The sequence below is a fragment of the Cetorhinus maximus genome, chromosome 3 (assembly GCF_964194155.1).
Source record: "Cetorhinus maximus chromosome 3, sCetMax3.hap1.1, whole genome shotgun sequence".
Taxonomy (NCBI): Eukaryota; Metazoa; Chordata; class Chondrichthyes; order Lamniformes; family Cetorhinidae; genus Cetorhinus; species Cetorhinus maximus.
The window spans coordinates 35,699,382-35,707,405 of record NC_135881.1 but is presented as its reverse complement, the minus strand read 5'-3'; the positions used below and the strand labels follow the sequence as shown (position 1 = coordinate 35,707,405).

The window sequence follows — 8,024 nt, the reverse complement described above, 5'->3', positions numbered from 1 at the left end:
GGACTGTATAAAACATTAGTTCGGCCACAGCTGCAATTTTGTGTGCAGCTCTGGTTGCCACATTCCAGGAAGGACATAATTGCTCTGGAGAGAGTACAGCGGAGATTTACAATAATATTGCCAGGGCTTGAAAATTACAGCCATGAAGAAATATTCAATAGGCTTTGATGGTTTTCCTTAGAACAGAAGAGGCTGAGGGGTGGCTTAATTGAAATGTTTTGAAAGTCTGAAATATGGAACGCTTCACGAATTTGCATGTCATCCTTGCGCAGGGGACATGCTAATCTTCTCTGTATCGTTCCAATTATAGTATATGTGCTGCCGAAGCGAACATGGTGGCTTAATTGAGGTGTACAAGATTATGAAGGGCCTTAATAGAGCAGACAGGAAAGACCTGTTTTCCCTAGCAGAGAGGTCAATTAGCAGGGGCCACAGATTTAAGGTGATTGGTAGAAGGATTAGAGGGGACATGAGAAAAAACCTCTTCACTCAGAGGTGGTGGGTGTTTGGAATTCACTGCCTGGTTTGGTGGTGGAGGCAGAAACCCTCAACTCATTTAACTGGTACCTGGATCTGCACCTGAAGTGCCTTAACCTGCAAGGCTACGGACCAGGTGCTGGAAGGTGGGATTAGAATGGGCGGCTAGTTTTTTATTTTTTATTGTTCAGCCAGTGCAGACACAACGGACTGGATGGCATCTTTCTGTGCCATCACTTTTCTATGGTTCTAACTCCCTCCTAACCAGTTAGCTGAGTGCAGAGGATTGAACCTTTCCTCCCTGGTGGCGGGCACCTGCTGCCCAACATGCCACCTTCAACCACCTGTTGCCCCCTGGTGGGTTTGGATGGAAGACTGACGAGGACCTAAGCACATGCGATCTGGGGGTTAAAATCTTCTGCCGATTTTCCATCACCTTCTACACTTACCCCACACCTCCCACCCCACCCCAATCCGCCCCACCCCCAACGCAGACCATCATAACTCCCACCCAAGTTAAAATTGGAGCTGTGGGCTGGGAATAGTAAGGCTATATCATTATTTAAATTATTTGGGTAATATGGACATAGATTTTACCAAATGATAATCATGATTATACAATAACAGATTTCAATATTAAAATACCATCACATACATTTTTCACACTTAAAATAGCTTGTGGGTACGCACATAGCTTCAGGATCTTCATTTAAAGATGTTCCTTCAAAGATTTATGTTTTAATTAAGTAGCAATTGGTAGGATTCCTAATGATGATGTCAGTCAGCCTAAAGAGATATAAACGACTGAATATGTTGGAAAAAATTAATTACATTTTCAAAGAGCATTCACATAAATATTTTGTGAAGCAAATGTAAATTATCCTTGCACTGAGCTTACAGCAAACTGCAGGAAACACTCCGAGGGAGATTTTTCCAGCCTGCCCGGAGTCGGCTTTGTGGCGAGCGGGAACGGAGAATTCAGTGGAAGTCAAAAAGTGGGAAGCCCATCGGCGTAAAAATAGTTTGCGATTCTCTCAACGGCGGGTTAATGGCGGGTCGGCTATCCCACTGACTAGTGGCGTGAATTCCATTTGCATTTATTACCATCTCATGGGGCAGAATATTACACTCGGCAGGCAGGCACGCGCCCGACACACCCGACCATAAAATGATGCGCAAAGACGTTGGGTGAGCGTTCCGATGTCATCGTGCCGCCTCATGATATTTCATTCGGCGGGCGCACGCCGGAGTTGGCAGCGCACCCACCGGCAATTGAAAGGCCTATTATGGTCATTAAGAACCTAATTAAATTCAAATTTACGCTGCCCATCCAACCTAACAGTTAGCGGGCAGGTGAAAAGGCCAAGCGGCCTTTACATTTTTTAGGAAACCTCATAAATGGGCGCGATGCGATTTCCTAAAGCAAATAAACATCAAATAAAAATTTTATTTCTGAATTAAAAACATGTCCCAACTCATGTGACAGAGTCAGATGAGGGGGCATGGTTTATGAAAATTTTATTTCCTATTTTTTTTTTCAACAGTGCTTCATCTCCCTGAGGCAGCTCCATACTAGGCCCGCTCACTGCCAGCAGAGGCAGCGCTGAGTGCAGCCGCTCATGTCCCACGTGGGCCTTAATTGGCCTGCCAGCATGAAATCGCGATGCAGAGCCAATCGCGGGCAGTGGTCAGCATCCCGCCACCCCCCCCCCTTGCCGAGCATCCCCACCAAGCGCTAAATCCTGTCCGTGAATGCTCAATAAATCAGTTGCTCGCTGAAACCACGTGCTGCCTTCCAATCTTCAAGTGGGAAATCAGGTTGGTCTGAGTGGCGTGCACAGGTCAGACCTCATTTTGCTCGTGACTTCGAGGTGAGTGCAACATACATAGCTACAGCGCTGTGCCAGTCTCGTTGTGATGCCAGTGGAACGCCACACTGCTGGGTCTGCGGGGTTGGTCTGTTCCTGGTGGTTGCCTCCATAATCACAAGGACACCCACTGTGCAATGGTACTCAGGCAGGGCTGAGCATTCAGAGACCAGCATTTCGATTGGGATTGGGGGGTGGTGAGGGCAGGGGGGAAGGAACACACAAGCAAAGGGGGACACAAGAGGGGCAAAGGGGAAGGAAGTCTTTGCAAAGGGTTTTGGGAAGGGGAACACACAGGGGGAAAAGGGAAAGGAGGCTTTGAAAGATGTTGGCGGGAAGGGGAATACATGGGGGGGACAAAGGGGAAGGAAGGCTTTGCTAGGGGTTGGGGGGCGTGGGAACACACAGGGGGCAAAGAGAAGGAAGGCTCTGCAAGTGGTTGGGGAGAGGGGTATAATGGAAGACTGAAGGGAGGCTGAGGGGTGGGAAGCTAGAGATCAAGAAGGGAAAATGAAACTGATAAACAAGAGGGTGAATGGGATACCATGCGATATCAAGAAATGGCTGAAGGTACTCAATAGTGCAAAGGCTATGGGCCATGACAATATTCCAGCAAAAGTATTGAAGACTTGTGCTCCAGAGCCTGCCACGCCCCTAGCCAAGCTGTTCCAGTACAGCTACAACACTGGCATCTACCCAACTATTTGGAAAATTGCTCAGGTATATCCTATACATAAAAAGCAGGACAAATCCAACCTGGCCAATTACCACCCCATCAGTCTATTCTCAATCATCATAAAGTAATGGAAGGGGTCATCAACAGTGCTATAAAGTGGCTCTTGTTTAGCAATAACCTATTCACTTATCCTCAGTTTAGGTTCTGCTAGAGCTACTCAGCTCCTGACCTCATTACAGCCTTGGTTCAAACATGGACAAAAGAGCTGAACTCCCAAGTTAAGGTGAGAGTGACTGCCCTTGACATCAAGGCTGCATTTGACAGAATGTGGCATCAAGGAGCCCAAGCAAAACTGGAGTCAATGGGAATCAGGGGGAAAACTCTCCGCTGGTTGGAATCATGCCTAGCACAAAGGAAGTTGGTTGTTGTTGGAGGTCAGTTATCTCAGCTCCAGGACATCACTGCAGGATTTCCTCAGGGTCGTGCCCTCAGCCCAACCATCTTCAGCTGCTTCACCAATGATCTTCCTTCCACCATAAGGTCAGAAATGTGGATGCTCGCTGATAATTGCACAATGTTCAGCACCATTCACGACTCCTCAGGCACTGAAGCAGTCCCTGTCCAAATGCAGCAAGACCTGGACAATATCCAGGCTTGGGCTGACAAATGGCAAGTTAAATTCGCGCCACACAAGTGCCAGGCAATGACCATCTCCAACAAGAGAAAATCTAACTATTGCTCCTTGACATTGAATGGCATTACTATCACTGAATCCCCCACTCTCAACATCCTGGGGGCTACCATTGACCAAAAACTGAACTGGACTAGTCATATAAATACTGTGGCTACAAGAGCAGGTCAGAGGCTAGGAATCCTGTGAGGAATAACTCACCCCCTGACTCCCCAGAGCTGGTGCATTATCCACCAGACACAAGTCAAGAGTGTGATGGAATAATCCCCACTTGCCTGGATGAGTGCAGCTCCCACAGCACTCAAGAAGCTTGACACCATCCAGGACAAAGCAGCCGGCACCACATCCACAAACATTCACTCCCTCCACCACCGATGCACAGCAGCAGCAGTGTGTACCATCTACAAGATGCACTGCAGGAATTCACAAGGCTCCTTTGAAGTACTTCCCAAACCACTACCATCTAGAAGGACAAGAGCAACAGATAGATGGGAACACCACCAACTGGAAGTTCTGTTCCAAGTCACTCACCATCCTGACTTGGAAATATATCGCCGTTCCTTCACTGTCGCTGGGTCAAAATCCTGGAACTCCCTCCCTAACAGCACTGTGGGTGTACCTACACTATATGGACTGCAGCGGTTCAAGAAAGCAGCTCACCACCACCTTCTCAAGTGCAACTAGGGATGGGTGAAAAATGCTGGCCCTGCCAGCGAAGCCCACATCCCATGAATGAATAAAATAAAAGTATGAATGGGAGAAATGCACGCAGACTCTGGAATAAGAAAGGTGTGGTGTGTTAATGTGGCACACAAGGGATGGGTCACACAGAGGCTCATAAATGGGGGGTTGTTGGAAAGGGAGGCAGTGTAGTTTTCAGTCATGAAGGCAATGGGGAACTCTGTGGAAGCCAAACTCCTTGGCCTGGGGCTTACAATCAGGACCCAGTGAGTAGGGACACTCCTGGGAATCTGTGGATAGGAGTTAGAGTAGAGACAGTCCTGGAAATCTGTGGACATCACGGTCAAGAGTCAGAGCTGAGACAGTCATGGGCTGCAGTGGGCCATGCTAATCATTGGGAGCACGGTCCAGCTCCAGGAAGGGCCAAGTGCTGTGTGCTCAATAGGAATAACTCACAGCTTGGTGTGCAGGGATGTCTCACAGTCACTGTCCATGGGCTTGCCTATCCCTGAACTAATCTGCAGATGGAATGGTGATGGTTATGGGAGAAATCTGCAGCCTGTATTTGGGGAATACATAATAAAGTGGGGGCGGTGGAGTGGGTGGGTATGTGAAGCCTCCCTGGGGTTGTGGGGGGGAGGTGGCGCGATGCGGGCTGGGGAGTTGCTCTCCTTGGAAAGTGACTATGCACACAGCCTCTAGATGGGGAGGGTAGATGTCCACATGGGACATGGACATGTCGGTAGAGATGGGCTCAGGGGGGAGGGTAGGAATATCGACCACAACAATTATGGGATCCAGTATTAATGGGGAAGGCTGGAGACTAACAGGAGGGAGCCCCACCTTCACATTGTGAGGTTCCAGGTAGATTTCTGGGATACATACAGTGAGAAATGGAGCTGGTCTCAAAAGAACAGTCCAGAACCACCATCTTGCTCTATCCGAGTTATGGCGCAGTTAGAAATTGAAAGTAGAAGCGATTGTGAACATGAGGGGTCTGAGGCAGTGTGGACGAATGTACTGCTGGACTAAGGGGCCCCTTCTGGGAGCACACTCTAACTTATTGGTACCACTAGAGTAAATTGCAGTCTCATTAGAGACAACGGAGGAAGACATTCGTGTAAAGACAGCCATTGGAAGCCAATGCCTTTATCAGAGCTGAAACAGGGATATTCAGGAGCCAATGGCTTAACACCACAGTCACTGCATAGGAATGTGGGAATGCAGGCAAATGTTAAGGAGGCACAGGCATAGAATATATAGCATTCCATCAATGGGGGCCTGTCATGTGCTTTCCAGAATTGACATTCATAACAGGCCAAAGGGCATCCAGTCAATAATCGCGAGTAACTTATAGTTAATTAATATGCCAGATCAGGGATTGGAGCAGTGAGCTAGGTCAGGCAGCACATGTCATTCAAACCTTCCCCAACAACTGAGGGATTCGTATATTACTTATCTGGGATGGCATCTTGGCCACCTCAATGTGTGTGTTAGCGCCTCAGATACAAAGCTGCATCAGTGACAGGGGAGGTAGGACAGAAACCACTATAGACCATTACAGTTGCTATTGGTAACACATTGTCAGCTTCTCTATTTTGACCTGTTAATCGTTAATCTCTTCAGTCTTTCATTTCAGAGAGAAGGAGAAAACAATTATGGATCCAGGGTTCAATGCTGCCTTTTTGAGGGTTCTAATGCAATGGAGGAGAAGAAGAAGGGAGAGGCGATGCTGAGCGTAGCTCCAGAAGGATGACCTGCCTGAAGTCCAGGGTCAAGGGGAGCTAGAGCAAGAACAAAAGGGTCAGCAGGAGCGACCCAGGCAACAGAGGTGACTCGCCAGACCTAGGGTGCACTGAAGAAGAAGACTCTCCCATTTACAGATGTGAGAGACAATGCCTCGCACATCTGCACTTGTCCCAAGCTCTGGTGGATCACATCTGCTACATTCTTCGTGAAGACCTAACACCCCGTGGAGTGGGGGGCTACACACTGTCAGTGGCTTTAAAGGTGACCGCCGTGCTCAACTTCTTTGCCTGTGGGTCGTTCCAGGGATCCACAAGGCACCTGTGCAGCATCTCATAGTCCACAACACAGATGCATAAAGGAGGCCACAGATATCTGTTAAAGCAAGACACATCACTGTGAGGTTTCCTGTAGATGAAGATAGCCAGGCTGCGAGATTCAATGGCTTTGCAGCTATCTCAGGCTTCCCAAGAGTGCCGGGTGCAATCGACTGTACCCATGTGACTATAAGGGCTCCACAGCAGCAGCCCCTAATGTTTATCAACCATAAAGGCTATCATTCCATCAATATTCAACTGGTATGTGAACATCAGAAGCATATAATGCAAGTTTGTGCAGTTACTCTGGAAGTACAATGCAGTTTACAGCTCCACACAGTCCCTGGTCGAGTAGACCATTAACATTCTGAAGATGATCTTCAGATGCATGACACTACAGTATACTCCTGATAGGATTTCCTGCATCATCGTTGTGTGTTGTGTCCTTCACAACCTGGCAATGGAAAGAGGTCAACCCTTGCTGGAGGGTGAAATGGAGGAGGGCGGGGGAACCTCGGAGGATAAAGATCATGAGACCCAGCAAGCTCAAGAGGGTGTTGAGGGTCAGTTTGACCGCAATGATGCCGTAGAGAGAGGTGTGCCTACTTTCTTAATTGCTACCAGATTCCAGGGGGAGTAAAGCGAAGGCAAGAGGAGATGGCCATATTTTTTCTGCCCTGAATACCATTCCATTTCATTGAAAGGGATGTCCAACCAGTCACATTGAGAGCTCATTCAGCCTTCATACTTGCACCTTCCACCCTCTTGACTGGCCAGGCCATGATCTCTAAGGTCAGCGGTGCCCTCTGTATGCACTCACTCTGGGAAGTGAGAGTCCATTCAACAATGGGAACCCTGCAAAAACTCAGTTGAAGCAGTCATTGCCACATAAATGAAAACCTACAGCGGCCAATGAGATGTCACATGGCTGGGGATCTCCTCCTTCTGTCCATGTCTTGTCCTTTGGCAATACAGCTGAGAAGGCAGAACTGCCGCTAATCCTTAAGGCTGCTGAGCTGCCCTCACACAATGGTGTTTCGTGAGGAAGGGTTACAAGCACTTTAATCACACAATCCCAATAAAGATTTTAACACATCTCCCTGACATCACACAAGGGTGCAGAAACTATGTGCAGTGAGGTTGACATCACATAAATGTGAATCTCACAGAGGAAGACTATAACTAGGCGGGAGGATGGCTAAATCTGAGATAAGAGGATTCAAATGTACATAATCACTGTGCCTTCAGTTGACCAACACATAAACATAAAATGTATTTACAAAAGCACAAAATTTTTACACTGGTGGCACACGCGTGACCTAAAGGGGATTTCAATATTTCTTACCACTATGCCTGAGTGCAGCTCCAACATCCGCAGCACAGGTGGAGGCAGCCTGCTGGCTGCTATGTCCTGTTGTCTGTAATGACCTTGGCGGATGTCCTCCGGTGGGCCGGAGCCAGGAGGGCCCCAGCCTGATAAAGGTCTTGTGTTCAGGGGCAGACACAACCTTCTTGCCCTGACCAGCTAGAGTGGATGGGCCACAGGCAAAAAGGACTCTGAGCAATTG

The 8,024-nt window shown here is 48.1% G+C and overlaps 1 non-coding gene across 1 annotated transcript; it reads right to left on the bottom strand.

Annotated features, from left to right (window-relative positions):
- Window positions 1-227: 227 nt before the first annotated feature.
- On the bottom strand, window positions 228-332 carry LOC144679262 (U6 spliceosomal RNA). Its single transcript, XR_013576292.1, has one exon. It is a non-coding gene; the product is annotated as a U6 spliceosomal RNA (small nuclear RNA).
- Between the last annotated feature and the right edge of the window lie 7,692 nt (window positions 333-8,024).